Source organism: Danio rerio, chromosome 20 (assembly GCF_052040795.2).
Source record: "Danio rerio strain M-AB ecotype USA chromosome 20, GRCz13ab, whole genome shotgun sequence".
NCBI lineage: Eukaryota > Metazoa > Chordata > Actinopteri > Cypriniformes > Danionidae > Danio > Danio rerio.
The window spans coordinates 41,753,631-41,773,783 of NC_141040.1; the positions used below are offsets into that span (position 1 = coordinate 41,753,631).

At 34.4% G+C, this 20,153-nt stretch overlaps 2 protein-coding genes across 11 annotated transcripts in view; one reads left to right on the forward strand and one right to left on the reverse strand.

Annotated features, from left to right (window-relative positions):
- aig1 (androgen induced 1) overlaps positions 1–20,153 on the forward strand; it is a 260,128-nt gene that overhangs the window by 62,903 nt on the left and 177,072 nt on the right. The window lies entirely within an intron of this gene.
- hivep2a (HIVEP zinc finger 2a) overlaps positions 1–20,153 on the reverse strand; it is a 116,318-nt gene that overhangs the window by 45,235 nt on the left and 50,930 nt on the right. The window contains exon 1 of one of the 9 annotated variants that reach the window (XM_087297361.1): positions 12,914–13,076. The exons of the other annotated variants lie outside the window; for them this stretch is intronic. The gene's annotated coding sequence lies outside the window, so the exon portion shown is untranslated. Of the gene's footprint in view, positions 1–12,913; positions 13,077–20,153 lie in introns of those variants that run through there. 9 annotated transcript variants of the gene reach the window in all.

Below are 20,153 nucleotides of genomic sequence, written 5' to 3' on the forward strand. Positions count from 1 at the left end.
AAAACCCGTTTACCTTATTACCTTATTTACCTAGTTCATATTCTGAGCATAAATAGATGTCAGCACCTACATTCAAACTCTACTACCCCAACTACAAAATTGCAAGAATTTTCATTCTGAATTTGACTAACCCATCTGACCTAAATAAAATATAAGATATTTCAGTTTTAGCTATTTTAATTTGTTAAAGTGCTAATATTATACAAATTTACTGTTAACACTTTTATTCTCACTATAAACCAGTGGCTTAAACCTGTCTATTATTAGGTTATAGACAGTTTATTAATAAAGTACATATTCTGCATGATCTTATTCTACATCCCTACACTGTAATACATTCTTAGAATTTCACAACATGTTACTGTAATTCTCCACAGTTAATTACATTAGTGTCACTTTACAGGATTTGACTGTTTAATTTTTACATATTCAGATTTTTATTGTGAAATTAAGGCAGGCATCATGATTACAGCAAATTACTGTAAAATCTTTTGCACGTTAGTTATAGGTATTCAAACACTGTTTTTATTTTATTCAATTTTGAAATTAATACATATTTACTTTTATGCTAGTATACAGGCACTTTTTATATTTAGAAATATTTACAGAATTATTGTTATCATGAAGTACCTTACAGTAATATACTGTGAATTTAATGCAATTGTTAGCCAGTAATCTACTGTAACTTTAAAATCAAATATTTTACAGTGTAACCCTACCCTAAAAACTATTGATGAGCAGCAAATTGGGAGTTTATTGAGGTAAAAGTTACTGTTAATAGTTTAATAATAGCAATTATGGTACCTTAAAATAAAGTCTGACCTATTTATTTGATCAAATTTGTAAGTAGACCTTTAAAAGTAAAATCACAAGAAAAGTAGTACATTAAAGCTACATCTCAAATTAAAATAGATAATATAAAATAAAAAGTAATTCAAAATATAAATGGTATGAATTGCACTAAAACAACACTGGCTAGAACACCAGCAACTGAAATGCAACACACTCAATGTGCATGAGACCAGCCTTATTTTCCACGAACCTTTTAAGAAGGGTTTAGTTGAAACGATTGCCTATAAAATCTCGTGTCCAGCATAGAGTGACTCATTCGCTGGATGATACGTTTTATAGGGTACAATCCACCAGCCTGCTGTGTAAATCCAGATTTTTTCTACATTAATAATGGAGGCCACAGACTCTCAGAGAGCAGAGCGAGTCTGGGTGAGAAAAAGAAAAGAGGAATCAAATTTGATCTGTCTGACAGTGCTGTGTGAAAAGAAAAAGAGGAGATTAAAAAATACCTTACTTAGAAACAACTTTTACCTTTGAACCATGCCAGTTCAAGCAAGGTCTCCTGATAAATTTATGCCTGTGTAATAAAAACCAGTAAATATACGCTGTTAAAAGTCAAATCTGTACCTGGGAAAGATCTGCACCGTGAATTGCTTTTATGTGAATCTGGATCGTGGCAAACTGATTTTCCGGCATGAAATGGCCCTGGAATGTGGTTTATTCAGGCCAGGAGAGACAGGTGGTCTCACCTGTGATTTCCTGGAATAAACCCACCTTTTTTTCCTGGCTGTTCTTAAACATCTCCGATTTGCAGAATTTCCAAAAGCCGCCTCACCTGAGCAAGAGTCTCTGCGTGTCTTTCATCTGAGAGTCTCGCAGTGTTGTCTGTTCATCCTTTCGGGCTGAGAATGTCATGAGACTCGCTGTCTCTTTCTCTCCATATGATGTCTTATCTGACCCCAGGCCTGGGCTAATGTCAGTGGGCCATCTGTGATAGGAACCCTGGGGCCCGAGTGGCAGAGGGCCACATGCCTGCCTGCCCACTTCCTGATTCAGCCCACACACTGGGCCTGGCCACTGCTATGACTGCGCACACACATACAGTATGATGCACACAAACACATACAGACACAGAAACGCTGCCGGCGGTACACACTCCAGCACTGAAATCTACATTAACATGCTATAAGTCCAGGGGTCAGCATGACTGAACTCACTGCCCACTCTCTGCTGCTGTACTTGGGGTTCTTCATATTTTGAATTTCAGAGCATACCTAGAAATGAATATCGGCTGTAATTTCAGGGACTAAAATTAGCAAATGAGAAGTGTAGTGAGTAAAACACTTTTTGTCATGTACATGAATGTGTTAGTAGCAAGTTGGCCATTAACTTTATTTTTTATTATTCCTAACAATGCCTGTGAATGTACTGTATGGTTTAGCGTGATTTTCAATTCACAAAGACTGTATTATAAACATGTAATCTGGTGGGCAGCAGTGGGGTCTTTTCACATGAGCAGAGCATGCTAACAGTGTCACTTATAATGACAATTCCATTAAATACTTTCACAAGTTTGTAGATGAAGTGCATGATTCATGTTTCTGTTATGTTTATCAACATAAAGGAATAATTAAAACACAGGATATTTCCCTGTAGCTTTCAAAAGAAGTTAAAAGCTTGAAGGGTGAATAAATAATAAAAGTTTACAGCTAATGTTTATTAAATACTTTACAATTCAGTGGTACCATCAATTCATTATTGATCCATTTAATTTTAATTGTTTGATTTATTATTACTTATGCTGCTACTTGCTGCTGCTGCTGCTGCTACTACTACAGTAGTAGTAATAATAATAACAACAAATTAATAAAAATCAAGCTTACAACAACTTTAATACTTTTAATATTAATAGTAATAATAAAGTTAACTATTGTTAGATGGTTCATTCCGCTGTGGCGACCCCTGATGATTAAAGGGACTAAGCTGAAGAAAATGAATAAATAATTATTATTATATAAATTAATATATAAAATGTATTAGTTATTAAAGTGATATTTCTTTGTTTATCAGTGTAATTGTAATAATTAGACATATTATTTACTGCTCCTACTAGTTATAATAATGAATAAAATATAAATATTTTAACAGTATAATATTAATAATAATAATCGTTATCATCATCATCATTATTATTATTAATAAAATAATAAAGTTACAATTACTTGTGCTTCCTCAATTAGTTCTGCCTGTTTTTAGGCAAGGCAAGGCAAGGCAAGGCAAGGCAAGGCAAGTTTATTTATATAGCACATTTCATACACAGTGGCAATTCAAAGTGCTTTACATAAACAGGAATAAAAAAGACAAGTTTAGGAAAATAAAATGCAGACAATAAAAAATAATAAAAACAGATAAAAACAAATTAAAATGAGTTAAAATAGGTTATAAAAGAATGAAAAAGAAAACGAAAAACATAATAGTGCGATCTGTCGGACGCAGCACAGTGCTCATTCAGTAAAGGCACAGCTAAACAGATGTGTTTTCAGTCTTGATTTGAATGTGCCTAATGTTGGAGCACATCTGATCATTTCTGGAAGCTGATTCCAGCAGCAAGGGGCGTAGTGGCTGAAGGCAGATTCACCCTGCTTAGACTGAACTCTTGGAACTTCTAGTTTATATGATCCTAAAGATCTGAGTGATCTGTTAGGTTTGTATTCAGTGAGCATATCTGTAATGTATTGAGGTCCTTGGCCATTTAGTGATTTATAGACCAGTAATAATACTTTAAAATCTATTCTGAATGTAACTGGCAGCCAGTGTAGAGACCTGAGGACAGGTGTGATGTGCTCTGATTTTCTGCTTCTGGTCAGAATTCTGGCTGCAGCATTCTGGATGAGCTGCAACTGTCTGACTGTCTTTTTGGGAAGACCAGTGAGGAGTCCATTACAGTAATCCACCCTGCTGCTGATAAAAGCATGAACAAGTTTCTCTAAGTCTTCACTAGAAACAAAGCATCTGATTCTTGCTATGTTTTTGAGATGATAGTATGCTGATTTACTGACTGCTTTGACATGACTGTTGAAACTCAGATCTGACTCCAGCGTCACACCAAGATTCTTGACCTTATTTTTTGTCGTTTGACCTTTAGAGCCAAGGTACGCATTCACCTTGAGAACCTCATCTCTGTTCCCAAACGCAATGACTTCAGTTTTCTCTTTGTTTAACTGAAGAAAGTTTTGGCACATCCAATTTTTAATTTCATCAATACATTGGCAGAGGGTGTCAATGGGGCTGTAGTCATTAGGCACTAAGGCTAGGTAGATCTGAGTGTCATCAGCATAGCTGTGGTAGGAGATTTGATTCTTTCTCATTATTTGGCTCAGAGGGAGCATGTAAAGGTTGAACAGGAGAGGTGCCAGAATCGAGCCTTGTGGGACTCCACATGTCATGGGTGTCCACCTCGACCTATGATCACCTATACTGACATAGTAACCTCTCCCTTCAAGGTAAGATCTGAACCATTTGAGGACTGTCCCAGACAGCCCAACCCAGTTTTCCAGCCTATCCAGAAGTATGCTGTGATCGACAGTGTCAAATGCAGCACTGAGATCCAACAATACCAGCACTGTTATTTTACCTGAATCTGTGTTTAGACGTATATCATTGATTATCTTTATAAGAGCGCTCTCTGTACTGTGATGTGCTCTGAAACCAGATTGAAAATTGTCTAAACACCCCCTGAAGTTTAAGAACTTGTTAACCTGGTTAAAAACAACTTTTTCAATGATTTTGCCAATGAAAGGGAGATTTGAGATTGGCCTGTAATTGTTCAATAGGGTGTTATCCAGATTGCTCTTCTTCAAGAGGGGTTTAACAACTGCAGTTTTAAGTGAGTTTGGAAAAATCCCTGATAGAAGTGAAGCATTTACCACTTTTAGGAGATCCATTTCTAAACAGGTAAACACCGTTTTGAAGAATGATGTGGGGAGCGTGTCAAGACTGCAGGTTGATGTTTTTATAATTTTTATAAATAAAAATTTTTTATAATTTTTATTTCATTTGTTTGTTTTATTTTAAATTAAATTATGTACATAGATTTTTATAGCTCGTATAAACTAATTGCATCTTTACTCCATGTATAAAATCACTTAAGGCAGGATGCCACGTTATTATTGTACAAACCAAATCAGAAACTTAATTTCTGCATGCCATTCGAATATTTATTAAATACTTTACAATTCAGTGATATCATCAATTCATCATTGATTCATTTTTTTCCAACTGCTTATACACAAAATTATTTAATGTCCCACAATTTCTGAAACCTCTCACTCAAAATGAGAAGCTTTTTCTCAGCCTTGATTTCAATTGCATAAAACACTTTAAAAAAAACACACACACACACACACTACTCTCTACATAAAACACAAAATTCTTACAGGAAGACACTTGCTTTTCTTTTCCAAACACAATCAATCAAAATGCTAGGGTCACACACACGCACGCCTCAAATGCGCAAACACTAATTTCATAACTGATTACTAACCAATCATTGTAGTACAGGCCTATAAATAGGTCAAAGGTGACATGACACTGGGCTGTTCTGCTCCAAAAAAAGTTTTGTAGCTACCACATATTAACCTTTTCTAAATTCTAAATTCCTTTAGAGGAATTCTTCTCAACCTGGCACCAGACAGTATAATGTACCTAAGTTTGTAAAGCTTCTCTAGGCAATGGACGCTTTTCTCCAAGACCCCCCACATGCATTTGTGTTCTTTACTGTGTTCTGGAGAATTTGCAGTGTTACGTACATTTTGAAGGAAATGTGAGACATTTTGTGTGTGCAGTTTTAAGAATTGTGTTTAGAATTGTGAAAAACGGCGACAGTAGCTAGTAAAAGTACTTGCATTTGTAGTCCCTGTTTACAATCACTTAAGGCAGGGCACCACATTATTATTCATTCATTCATTTTCTTTTCGCTTAGTCCCTTTATTAATCTGGAGTCCCCACAGCGGAATGAACCGCCAACTTATCCAGCATATGTTTTACACAGCATATGCCCGTCCAGCTGCAACCCATCACTGGGAAGCACGTTATTATTGTACAAATGAAATCAGGAACTTAATCTCTGCATGCCATTCGTCTTTTCCACCTTCTCTCTCTCTCTTTCTCACTGAAGTGTGAGTCACTGAGTGCTTGCCCATTTGGCTCAGGCTAGATATCCAGGTCTCACTGTTTGCCACAGATATCTGGCATTAGCCTGGACCGAACAGAAGGTATAGAGAGCTTAGCCCAGCCAGAGACCAGGCCACAGACACAGAGAGGACGCAGGCAGGGTCTGTCCAACCTCCATCCACACACCTCCACACTCCTCTGGCACTCAGATCAGTGACATTTGCGTCACAAGGCACAGCTAGAGTAGGTTTGAATGAAAGCCTAAGCATTCATTATGAAAACCTGGCCATGCTGTTTCCATCAGACCCTGCTGTATTTGCCCTGTAGTTGCTCATCTATGGTTTCTAATGACGAAAGCAGTGCATTTCAGCAACCATTTTTTTCTGGCTTTTATTACTGACGGTTTCGTATAAAAAGGTGAGATACTGTTTATTTTATTTTATTCTATTCATTTTCCTTCTTCTTTGTCCCTGATTTATTATGGGTCGCCACAGTGGAATGAACCACCTTTTATTTTACTATTTATTTTTATTTTTTTATTTTCCTTCTGCTTTATCCCTGATTTATCATGGGTCTCCACAGTGGAATGAACCACCTTTGTTTTATTTTTTTTATTTTTGTATATATTCATTTGTTTAATAATTTTCATCTTGGTTTTTGTTTTTATTTTATTTTTATTTGATTTATTTTCCTTGTACCTTTCCCCTGATGTATCATGGGTTACCACAGTGGAATGAACCACCTTTATTTTATTTGATACATTTTCCTTCTGCTTTGTCCCTGATTTTCCATTAGTCATCACAGCGGAATTAACCGCCTTTATTTTATTTTATTAATTTATTTACCTTCTGCTTTGTCCCTACTTTATCATGGGTCGCCACAGCCGAATGATCTGCCTTTATTTTATTTATTTCTTTGTATAATTAATTTAATTTAAGTTATATTATTTTATTTTATTACTTTATTCTATTTATTCATTTCCTGTTTGCATTGTTCTCTGATTTATCATGGGTAGCCACACCAAAAAGAAATGCCTACATTTAATTTAAATTTCTTTAATTTATTAAATTTTTTGCTATTTAGCAATTTGTTTGATTATTTTTGTTTTAAGACATTAATGTTTTACATTTAATTAATTCTATAGTTTTATTAAGAACAGTTGAACATTTCAGCAATATTTTTTGATAATATAATATTATATTATATTATATTATTATTATATTATATTTTATTATATTATATTATATTATATTATATTATATTATATTATACTATTTTATATTACATTATATTATATGCAAAACAGTTCAACTTGCCGATATTTTTTTATGTTTTGCCATTATAAATAATTGCCATTATAAATAATATAAATATTTGCCAATATATAAATAACTATACGTTATAACTAATATAAATATTTTTATCAATACCCATTTCTGCAAAGAAATAAAATAATATATCCTGTTGTACAATATACAGTAATACAAAAATGTGTTCACACTAATGGTACTGATGGACATTGGAAAGTAAAACACAAATGCACTAAAACAGAGATAATTTTAAAATACATAATAAAATAAAAACTGAATAGGAAACAGCCACAAAATATGCAGACTATCTACACGTCAGCATAATTAATTCAAAGAATAGCCACATTTACTCACACAAAGGTCAGAGGAGTTAATAGGGGCAAAATGCCAGTCTTGTCACCATGGACACACGGCTTCTCTCCTGTGCATCTCTCTAATGCAGTCTTGACTTTTCACCCACACCGATGCTCACTACACATTTATTCAAGAGTACAGATGCCGAACCCGTTGTCAAGACACAACAAAACGCAAACCTATTTCATCTGTATATGTCTGCACCTGACAAAAAGTTGCCTTAGTATAAGCACAGGGATTTTTGGGATAAAAGAAAAGTGTGTTGATGTACTGATTGAAGAGTAAGGACATAGATCATGATTCACTGATTTTGTAGATAATTCTGATTGCTGATGAGTTTTTAAAAATCTGTTTGCTTACACTGTATACTTATTTAAACTATAAAGTAACATAATGGTTTGAGTTTGTTTGAGAAACTATTAGTTAGCTTAATGTCTATGAAGAAGTGGGTTCCCCTTATATACACTTTAATAAAACCAACCTCCCCAATTCAGTCTATGATTTTCATTTAATACTTCTAGCTTCAGGAATGTGAGTCTTACAAATCCAGACATAGGTAAAATCAGCAAAAATGTAAATATACTGAATAAAGCCCATGTATATTACATTAATATTGTATTATAATAATAATATTGTAATAATAATATTGCATTATTAATATTGCATGAATATAAACAGTGAAGGCGTTTACTGTTACATTTGTTCTTCTGGATAAACTCATTTCTTTTAGTTTGTCTGGAATAAAAGCAGTTTTTAATTAAGCTAATCGATCAGCTTGTATTTTGTTTATTATTTTTCGTATTTCAATATTTGAATTTGTATTGGTTTATGTTTATTTGATAAATTTACTTGTTTCCGGTTGGATTGAGTCAGAGGTCACGTGATCCTCCCTGGTTAATTTAACCTGCGAGAGTTTGTATGGACAGCATGGTGAGATCTCAATGCAGACACAGGTTAAATGCTCCTGATTATTCTGCTGCTGGTCATCAGGCCAAAACGGTAAAGGAAATATTGTTTGTATTTTCTTTTGGTTATTTTGATGTCCTTTTGATTATTTTGTGTTTGTGTGAAACATTGGTTTGTTTGTTTGTTTGTCTTTTTAGTTTTCACGGTGTTCAATAAGTGAAACGCATGGACATCAGTGTTTGGGAAGAGTAGACTTGAATAAGGTAGTTACATGGCCCCTTAAATTTTTTTAAATTTTTTTTAGATTGGCTACAGAACAAACCAAAAACTTGCCTAATTACACTAACTTGCATATTTGACCTAAATTAACTTTCATTAAACCCTTAAATAGCACTTTTAGCTGAATACTATATTTTGCACAAACCTAGCAAAATAACTTGCGTGTAGTCAACTCAAAATTGACAAAGTTAAATTAACTCATTTGAAAAGAGTTAATTAAATGCCTCATTACTTCAACTTAAATGGAGTAAGTTCACATTACTCAAAAAGATATTTTTTTTTTAACTCAAATGGTTTGTTGCAATCGGTTTCCTCAAATGGTTTGAGTTGCCTTAACTTACTGAGTTTTACAGTGCTCAATTGGTTTGAGTTCTCTTCATTTATTGGGTTTTACTGTGCTCAAATTGCTTCGTTTACTCAAATGGATTAAGTTCACAGTACTCATTAGGATTAGTTTTTGAACTTAAATAGTTTATTACAATCAGTTTCCTCAATGGGTTTGAGTTACCTTAACTTTGTGGGTTTTACAGTGTAGATAATGTCATAATACCAAAAAACAAAGTAATAGTTATTTAATTTAGTTATTAAAACCATTATGTTTAGAAATGTGTTTAGAAACAACTTTTCCTTAAAACTTGTGAAATGTTCGAAAACAAAAAGCCATCACAGCAAAAGCGTTTATGTTACTTTAACTAATAATAATTATAATATATTAATATATAATATATAAATTTATATTTATCATATAATAGCTTATAATAGCTTAATTTCGACTTAATTGTTTTAAGTTATGCAAAGTTTAACATCATAATTTTAGTCAGTTTGACTAATGTAAGTTGAGATGACTAAAAAAATATCATTTACGACAGCAATAATTTTTTACTGTGTTTGTATAATACAAGAAAATAGGTTTACTCTAGCTTTAGATGATTTATTTTAAATATTTAATTAAAATGGAATTAACTTTCCTAAATGCATGAAGCTCTAAGCAATCACCTAGACATGAGCTATCATGAAAACTGCCCAAACACAAAAGTCTTCTCTTCTTTGAAGTCTTATACTTCATATATATTTGTTCAATTTTAAATTTAATGCAGGATGTTGTGCAGTTTTCCATGCGTGTTCAGACATTCTCATGTAGCACCTGTGCAGTATGTCTGTCTGTACATCTGTGCTCCATCTCTGGCCTCTGTAAAGACTCCGTTTACACACTGTGCAGTATAGAAATGAAGAACTGAACAGATTCTTCTCAGGTGTACAGGTGGCCTCCTGCTGCCCGTACTATTCACTTCAGAGCCGCTTTCAGCTTAGCCATTGAATGGTGGAATTTCTCATCAAAACACTATTTTATATACTTCTAAGAAATCAGGTCTTTAACTGTAAATGGCTGATTCTAATCAGCATGCAAAGACATTTAACAACCACTTCGGTCTAAAAAGGAATGAAAATGTGTCATGATTAGAAGAAAAATGCATGCTAATGTGTGGAAACGAGTGGCGAGCTTTTTTTGCAGAGAAATCGTTTCATTCATGGAAACCGTGAAAAAAGGAAGTTTACAAAGACAGCAAATGCTGGAACAACACTGTGTAGGGCCCACAAAAGAAGACAAGGTCAGCTGCTGAATGAAGTGCAGAGCCGTTGTGCTTGAGGGTTGGTCAAATATTTATATAGCATATTCTTTTATTTCAAAGGAATACCTTCATTTTCTCTAGCCTAATGTCTTTGCAAACCTTTCTTGCTTTCATGAAATACAAAAGAAGAATTTTAAATAATGTACTCATCGCCCTTCTCCTTGTAGTTCCAATGAATTAGTACCTACGCTTTCAAGCACCAGAAAAAAACGTATATATAATAATACGATAAAAGTAGCTCTACATGACTCATGCATTCCAAGACCGCTGAAGCTATAGTGAAGCTGAAGCATCTGAAGAGGGAAATGTAAGTTGTTTTCTTCATTAGCTTACCTTTGACCATTCTTCAGTTAAGTAGTGATAAATGATTCATAAACAATCAGTGCTTTTAAACAAAATCTACTACTGTTTTCGGCAATTAATTAAAAACATAAATATTAGATATTAAAGCAGCTGAAGCAACAATACAGATTATTTATCGAATTATTTGATAAAATTAGCAAAATCTGAATGATTTGTTTGAAACTGAACCCTTTGATTTAGGTTAGTATTTCTGTGACCCAGATGAAGTGGTGTGCAAGTTCACAAGTGGGTTTAGTCAGTGGTCCGCAACCACTGGTATCAGTCCGTGGATCAACTGGTCATGCAAGAAATCATTAATTATTTTTGTGGTGATAAAAATGTTGGGACAACTGGTTTAAGTCAAGGGTCCTCTTGGGATACTGTTTTCTTGGAAGACATATAGACTGCTTTTTAAATCCTTTTATGATTCTTCAGTCCCATTTGATAAAATGTACATGGAAAAGAGTTTATATTAAACTAAATATATAATACTACTAATAATAATAATAATAATGATAATAACAACAATAAATCTTCCTTTGTATTCTGCTAGAAATGTCTGGAATAAGGAGTAAATAAAAGTTGACTTTTTTTCTTGAATTATTTCTTAAATTCCTTTAAATAATTCCTTTAAAATGGAATAGATTAAATTAAGGGGTCATATTGGGAACCTCCATCCAAGTCCTTAGTTAACGTTCACAAATCCAGAAAACCAAGATTTTGGGCTAATCAAATAATGGCAAGCAGAAAAGAATGCAGTGCCCCAAAGCTGGACACGATTACATCCTGTCCCATTGCCAAAACAGAGCAATTGATGAAGCGGGGTCTGTATCGAGTTGTTGTGCACAAGGGTCTGCTGTAATCCCGTGAGTGCAGCGGTGGCAGACTAACATCGCATTACGCTCACGTTCATAGCCGGACAGAGCTCCCACTCCTTTCAGTAATTGCTCTCTTTCACGCTGACAGGTCAAAAGGATCTACCGTGGCAGACTTCCCTCCATTGACACACTTGTTCGGAACCCAAGGGAGAAAGTGTGGATTCCAAACAAACAACAAACCATTTACACAAAGCAATCCATACACAAGAATTGCTCAATTCCTTGACGCACGTCAAAGAGGGCATTTTCCGAACGCCGCCACAGGGACACATCTCCGAACTACAGTAAAGCAGACAAATCCGGAGTGTGAAGTATTTGTGAATGGAAAATGCTTTAGCACGCTTGGCAGGGAGGATCGTTCCACTGCTTATCAGACAGACTATTACAATTCTTCCTCTCTGCACAAGCAGACACACAACAGTAGGAGGAGGACAGAAGAAAACAAGGAGGATATGCTCTTTTGACCTGCTTCTCAAGGTCGCTGTTGAAGAGATTCAGCATGGTACATGCTAGGTACATGCATAGTGTTTGAAGAAATCCATGCATCTGTAAACTAGGGCTGGGATACATGTGCCCATGACATTCGCCGGGTGTTCCCCTGCGTTATCGCTGGAGCCTTCCCTCACATAATGAATTATGCCATGCTGATAAAGCAGACAGCTGTGTTGGGGGGGCGAGCGGGGGGTTGCATACACAGAGACAGATGAGACGCATTGTGCAAACAAGCATTTTTTAATAATTCCCAGTGCAACTGATGGATGATGTGAGGCATGTGAACTCAGTGGGGAATTCGGTGGGGGTATGTGAGGGGTGTCCCTGACATTCCTCTCTGCACAGACTGCGAGGATGCATTGGTATCTATGGAAGTCAAACAGCTATGTACCATCCATGCCGTAACAACAAGTGTGAGAATAAGCACAGGAGAGAACAATGAAAGTAAAGGACATGCTCAGGAACAAGATTCCTAACTAACGCAAGGCTTTAATCGCAGTGTTAATATTACTGCAACATGCAAGCTGTGCAAAGGAATAGAGCAAGTAGAGACTCTGTCACTGACAGCTTGCTGCATCCCACGGATAAACAGCTAACACACGCTCCTCCGTTCCCTTTCCAGTCCTCACGGTTCACATCATCACCCCCTTCAGTTTACAAACACACACACGGGGATATCACCTCTCCGATCAACGCTAGATGCTCTGGTAGAGACACAACACAACAAGCCGGAAAAAAAATGGATTTGTGAACCAACCTGGCTTTTCAAGGTCCTCAGTCAACCACAACATTCCGCCGATCTCAAATTCCCCTTGTCCATTCTAGGAGGTCGGTAATAAAACGACAGCCAGCCCCAGCCGAAACTCCCATCAATCAGAAGGCTCTCGCTGATAGAGCGTATACTAGGAGACCTACTGATGTAAGCTAGTCACCAGAGAAAATACCCAGTCGTGACGCATATCCAGGAACAAAAATAGCTCTGGGGCCCCAAGAGGGATTATACAACAGACTACGCTGAGAGGTACTTTTGCAGTGCCTGCTCTTCTGGGCTGTTTTTGTGCTTTTTAAGTGAACACAAATAGATGGAACAAAGTACTTCAGACAAATCACAGACCCCCCGTTTGCACACTCGTTTATGTTTGCATGCAGCAACACTTACGTCTTATCAGGCAGCATTTAAATTACAGTCTGGCCTCTGTGTCTTTGACCCGGGAATTGTCCATAGAGCGTGGTGTATAACTTCATGGTATCACCACTCACCCCTCCCTCTGCCACCTCCCGCAGGGCTATAAATAGCTCACCAGGCTATTTCTTACAAAATCCCTTTATAGATGTGCTTTCACCGATCACTCTCGGCCAGGCCCAGACACTGATATGATTATCGTTTAGATCGCGGCATGTACTTGTGCATCTGTGCTAGCGCACATGCATTAAGCAAAGGGTTATCAGACAAGAACAGAACAAATGGTGACATTGCACAGGTGTGCAGAGTGACAATCCTGAAGATTTTGCAGAGGAACCGGCTGCAGAGCGGCCACCCCTTTCACCGCAGGGAACATTAATTCAAACTTATGCTAATATATTTACCTCCGCCACACTGTGTCATAAGTGACAGCAATGCAGCCCTTTTGAGGGTCACCTGAATGAGCTGTCAGCTAAAGAGTTATGACCACATTGGCCCACAGCTGTGGCGCTGTTCCAGCGGGCTTTTACTCAACCTGCGGGATGACATCAAGCTGTCAGGAGTCACCATGATAACGACCATCCCGGTTATCCCAAAGATGAATCAGTTAATCACATCTGCGAGCTAAACATGCCCAGCTATCCAGCAGACTTTTGCCCTTACCACAGAATCCAATTTACGCAGCTAAATATATTTGACCAGGTCTGACCTCTAGAGAGCATCTCTGTGACTAAAGAGAATCGGGCCTACCGGGAGCCAGGATCCCTTGTGACATTGCCCACTCAGAAATACAGGGAAGTAAAAAAAAAACACTAAAAAGCACTAAAAACAATTCCCTGGGGGTTCTCACTCATTGTCTGAACAAGTCCTTCTGTAAACATCTCTGCTGGTTTAGTTAACGATAATAAAATGTGTTGGATTGTTTTTGATAGACTCTGATTTGCTTTGTATTATTCAGTGCCACTGTTGGTCAATTAAATGGGATAATTCATGCAAAAATGAAAATGACCTTATTATTAAAGGTGCAGTATGTAAGTTTGCCACCCAGTGGTTAAACTAGGTATTGCATACCTGGATCAAAACAAACACAAATGCAGATTGCCAGAATGGCAGAACCAACAAGGCTGATTTAAATCGTTTTCTAAATAAAAGCAATGGTACCCGATAGAAGGAACATTTTCCATGTTAAAAGGAGTTTTTGTCTTAACCAACACCTGAGATCTATATATTAGAAATGGCTTCTATTTCTTGCAGCTGAACAACAGAAAACTGACAATGATCGCCTCAGGTACACTCCATGTGCTTTATTCAGTGTTAAATGCTAATAATGAGAGTTTGAATGCCATTTTACCTGACATTTATTGTCATACTACTGAAAGCAGCGACGGATGGTTTACCCCCAGATCTTGAAAATTAAATAAACAATTTGAAATTGAACTTTAGACTCAAAACCAACACATATGAGTGATTCAGCATGTACATTTAATAATGTTAAAGAGGTTTATCATATGTATAAATTAGATTATAAACCCTACCATTTGAGTGAGTGCATATTCTGTACTTCTGTATGACTGTATTTAAATTTCTTTCGTGTTTTGTTTGGTGCAAACAGCCAATCACTGCAAATCCCATCACGTAGCGTGTTGTTGGGACACGGGGTTACAATGTAACTTACTTACCTAATGTTTACATTGTTATTTCTATTATTTGAGAATTAATGACCTCATGTATAACTCAGAATTTACGTCTCCTTTTGGAGTTTGCTACTGTCCACCGGAGGTCGCATTTCAGTCACAGACGCATGCTTTGAGAGCCTTTCTGAATGAATGAATGAATGAAATATGCGTTTTTCCAACAAGGCAACCCGGGGTGCTGAAATATAATTGGCTAAAGTGACAGTGGGCCAGTTAAAAGAACTAAAACAAAGACAGCATTCCAGTACAGAAAAAAACATTTTCAAAGCAGAATATCTGACGTCAGCATTGTTTTTTAGATAAACAAGTATGTCCACTTGGCATATTTCTTAAATATCTGCAAACATATTATGGTATTTTTATGCTTTAGATGAGTCAGAAAAGTATAGCACTTTTATTTCTCCCTCATGTGGTTTGAAACCTTTAAGAGTTTTTTTTTTTGTTTGTTTGTTTGTTTGTTTGTTTTTTTGCTTCTCCTGAACTCAAAAGAATATATTTTGAAGAATGCTAGTTGCTGGAAGCAAAATTACAATGAAATTCAATATTTGTGTTCAACAGAAGAAAGAAACTCAAACGAGTTTTGAATCAGTAAAGGGTGAGTAAATTATTAAAGAGGATGCAATTTTGGGTGAATATACTTTTAACAATCTTAAAAAATATTTAAATTGGCAGTGAACAAAATGCGTCCATATAACATTTCTTAAAACGTTCTGCCATTTAAAGTTGATTTTAACTGAAATGTTCAGGAACACATATGCTACTGTATATACAGTAAACAATGGAAAGGCATTTCCAGATATTAATATCTCTAATCTAAATCAATATTTGTGCATGTTTTGTTGAAAGATCATGTGGTTTTCACTACAGGCGTACGTGATAAAGAGGACATCTGTTCACTGTAGAGAAATACAGAGCAGTCTTCACTGTTTTGTTGCTCAAATTAATTATTCATCCAATATCTGTGGCCACAAGAATACACAAACTCTTACTAAATGCAGTAACACATAATAGTGCAATTCTTGCTAAACTAGGCAGATGACGTTTCGTTAATATTTAACTACAGAATATGTGATTGCCCTTGATCTAAAAAAAAAAACAGCATCGGTCTACATTCTGCCTACACGTACTGTAGGTGTCCCTCAACCAGACAATGTGCTGAGTGTGAGAGCAAATACAAAAAAAAGGCTGCATTGCCATCCATGCAGACAGGTACGGGCCTGTCATGTTCACGGTAATGGTCAGAGAGGAGATCGCGGTCTAGGACGAGATCTAGGGCAGAATGGACGTCGGGCTGTTTCTTTGCATCATCCTCAGTAAGCATGCAGTCTGACAGCTCTGTGGCCAGGGGACAATAGGACAGGAACAAGATCTCAGCTGGCATTAGTGCTGAATGAACAAGTTTAATGGCGAAGGTGAGGCTCTGGACCCTTGCCAAGCTGTGAGCTCTTCTCTAATCAGCAGGGACTCGAGGGAGATGAAGGATCCTCCCATCACCACAGTAAACTCTGCTTACCTCACAACCTTCCTGCTGGGATTAGCATTTATTTTCCCCCTTCTCATGGACATTTTCCCTCAGTGACGTTAATGTTAAATCTATTGCTCTAACTACCTTGTGAAGTGTCCTCACGGTCTGAATGGCACTGGGGTGCGATTACTGTTACCGTCCTAAACCTTTGAAGTTTTTGACACTGACATATTTACAACTGACAACTGATTAGTCATGGTATTATTCATAAGAGAATCTTACTACATCAGCAACCACAGAGAATGCAGTAAAGTTAGACGCCTTATAAAATGAGTGGCTGAAGCAAGATATGTCAACCACTCTTTCTTGCATATTTAGCATGTGTTAATTCTAAGATCAGATGGATTTGGGTGTTAAGTGGAGGATTATACTTGTGAGCAAAATCAATCACTACGTTTCCCAGGAGCATTTCGATCTGTATATCTTAAGTGTTTGTGTTTCCTTACTGATATACTAATATAGCAAACTATAATATGCAAATATGTATTTTAATGTAAAACTTGTCTATCTTTCTATCCACGCACACATAATTGTGTACAAATAGTATTACTATGCAGGAATAGTAATAAGAGTAATGTTTATAATATGTACATTTTAAAATAACAATGATAGTAAAGTATTAATAGCAACAATTACCAACAACCATAACTGTGATATGATGTATTAATTGTCTTTATTAAATATATATATATTTTTTTTTGTTGTTGTTGTTGTTGTTATGCATTAAATTGAATCAATACATTGCATAATAAGAAAACAAATGAATAAACTAATATTTATTATATTTATTATTTTTATTATTATTACATTACATAAGAAAATTGATACATAAACTAATATTAATATTATTTATTATTATATTAATAATAATAATATTAATAATAATAATAATAATATGGATAAAACTGAATCAAAACTGCTGTTAGGTGATCGTGCTACTCACTGCGCCACCGCGACACCCTATAATAATAATAATATTAAATAATAATAATAATAATTATTATTATTATTATTACTATTATTTTTATTATTATGGATAAATCGAAATCATTACATTACACAATAAGAAAACAAATAAAAAAACTAATATTTATAAATAATATTATAATTATTATTCATGAAACTGAATCAATAAATTACATAATAAGAATAGAAATAAATAAAGTAATATTTATTTTCTATTTTACATTGTTATTGTTATGTATGTTCTACTACTTTTACAAATAGTAAAAAAAAAATATATATATATATATATATATATATATATATATATATATATACACACATTAAAAATATTTTTTTTAATTCTGCATATACTTAACAGCAAAAATTACATAATAAGAATAGAAATAAATAAATTAATATTTATTTATTATTTTACATTGTTATTGTTATGTATGTTCTACTATTACAAATAGTAATATATATATATATATATATATATATATATATATATATATATATATATATATATATATATATATATACACTAAAATATTTTTTTAAATTCTGCATATACTTAACAGCAATTTAATATTGATTATTGAAGACTGTAATTTTTTTATTTTACTTAACAAAAACTTTTTTTTTAAAAAGATATTCTTAAAATATATATTTTTTATTTTTTATTTTTTTGCATTATTATTATTATGGATAAAACTAAGTCAATACATTACACAATAAGAGAAAAAAAAATAAACTAATAATTATAATAATAATGATTATTATTATTAATATGGATAAAACTGTATTAATACATTACATAAAAAGAAAACAAATAAATAAACGAATAGTTGTTATTTTAATTATTATTATTTTTATTATTCACAAAACTGAATCAATACAATACATAATAAGGATACATATGAACTAACATTTCTTTATTATTATACACTGTTATTGTTATGTATGTTCTACTACAATTACAAAAAGTAATTGTATATATATATATATATATATATATATATATATATATATACTAATAACAATAAAACACATTTTTAAAAATTCTGCATACACTTAACAGCAAAATAATTTGAATTAATAATAACAGACTGTAATTGTTTATTATTTTGTTTAACAAAAACTATTAATTTTTTTTTTGCATTGTTATTATTGTTGTTGTTGTTATAATTGTTATTATATGTATTGTTTTAGTTTTATTATAATTTAATTGTATTTCTTTTTTGTAGTTCCAATAGTAGCATTAGCATTTGTATTAGTATTATTATGTTACAGACCCAATAATGACTAGAAACTTTAATTTCCCCAGTACACCAATTCAATTAAGTATTGCAGGAAGTATTGATTTCCCACAGACACAGACAACAGTCTAAGAAAGACAACTTCTTGTGTCTGTACTAAAGTGTTTTCTTATTAATACTGAATATTTAGAAGTTTCTCTGTCACAACATGCTTGCATCACGCGACTGCTTGTCTTTAAGTCTATTTGTGAAGCTCTAATGAAAAAGCATCTGTTTAGAACGGAAATGAGGGATGTTTTGTTTCCATGCTTTGGTGACAACAGAAGTTTGTGCCTTCAGGAACCATCAATCCTCCAGAGTGGTGATTGTCAAGAGAGCGTGCAATTGTATATAACTCTAAAAAAAGCTACCGAATCAGCAGGGTACATCCTGAAAACACTTCTCCAGGGCCTGTTTTACTTTATCAGTCATTTATTCACATTTGCTGGAAGTACCAGGGTCATGAAAAGATGCTAAAAGAGGGAAAAATCATGCAATGGTGGATAACTAGAGCAGAGAAAATTGGGAGGCAACCTGTGCAGGGTCTCATTTGTAACGCTGCACTGTATTTTCCATCAGATCCCTGAAGCGCATGAGAACAGGACACAGCCAACTGCTCCAAAACAACCAACGAAGCACACAATTAGAGCAAGTTAACAGCACAGAGAGGTTTGCAGATTCAGTGCGTGATTAACCTGAAGATGGTTTGAAACTGATGCGCAAAAAAGCACCGCAGTATCCAATTAACACAAAACATCGCACCTATCAAATATCTACACTGTGTTTCTCCGTAAAGAACGTGATAATTCAGCTGTAAATAGATGCTGATTGTGAGGAGAGAGAAAGAAATTATATTACTAGATTGTCAGATATGAAAGAAATTAATCAGTGAGAATTGAACCACAATAAACCACATCTATGTTTTTTTATATATTATTTATTATTATGATAAATGTGGCATTTTATATCTAATATGATTTGATAAAAAGATAATGAAATCTAAATCAAGCTGTAAATATTTTGCATGGCACACAAAAACGTTTTTCATTGTATTTAAATTGTTAATAAATAATTTTTTTGATTTTCAGTTTGAAATGATACATTCTTTATTATATTTATTAATTCATTTGTTTGTTTATTTTATTACATAAAAAGAATGTAAAGATAATCAATGATATACGCCTTAATACAGATTCAGGTAAAATAACAGTGCTGGTATTGTTGGATCTCAGTGCTGCATTTGACACTGTCGATCACAGCATACTTCTGGATAGGCTGGAAAACTGGGTTTGGGTTTAGATCTTACCTTGAAGGTAGAGGTTACCATGTCAGTATAGGTAACCATAGGTCGA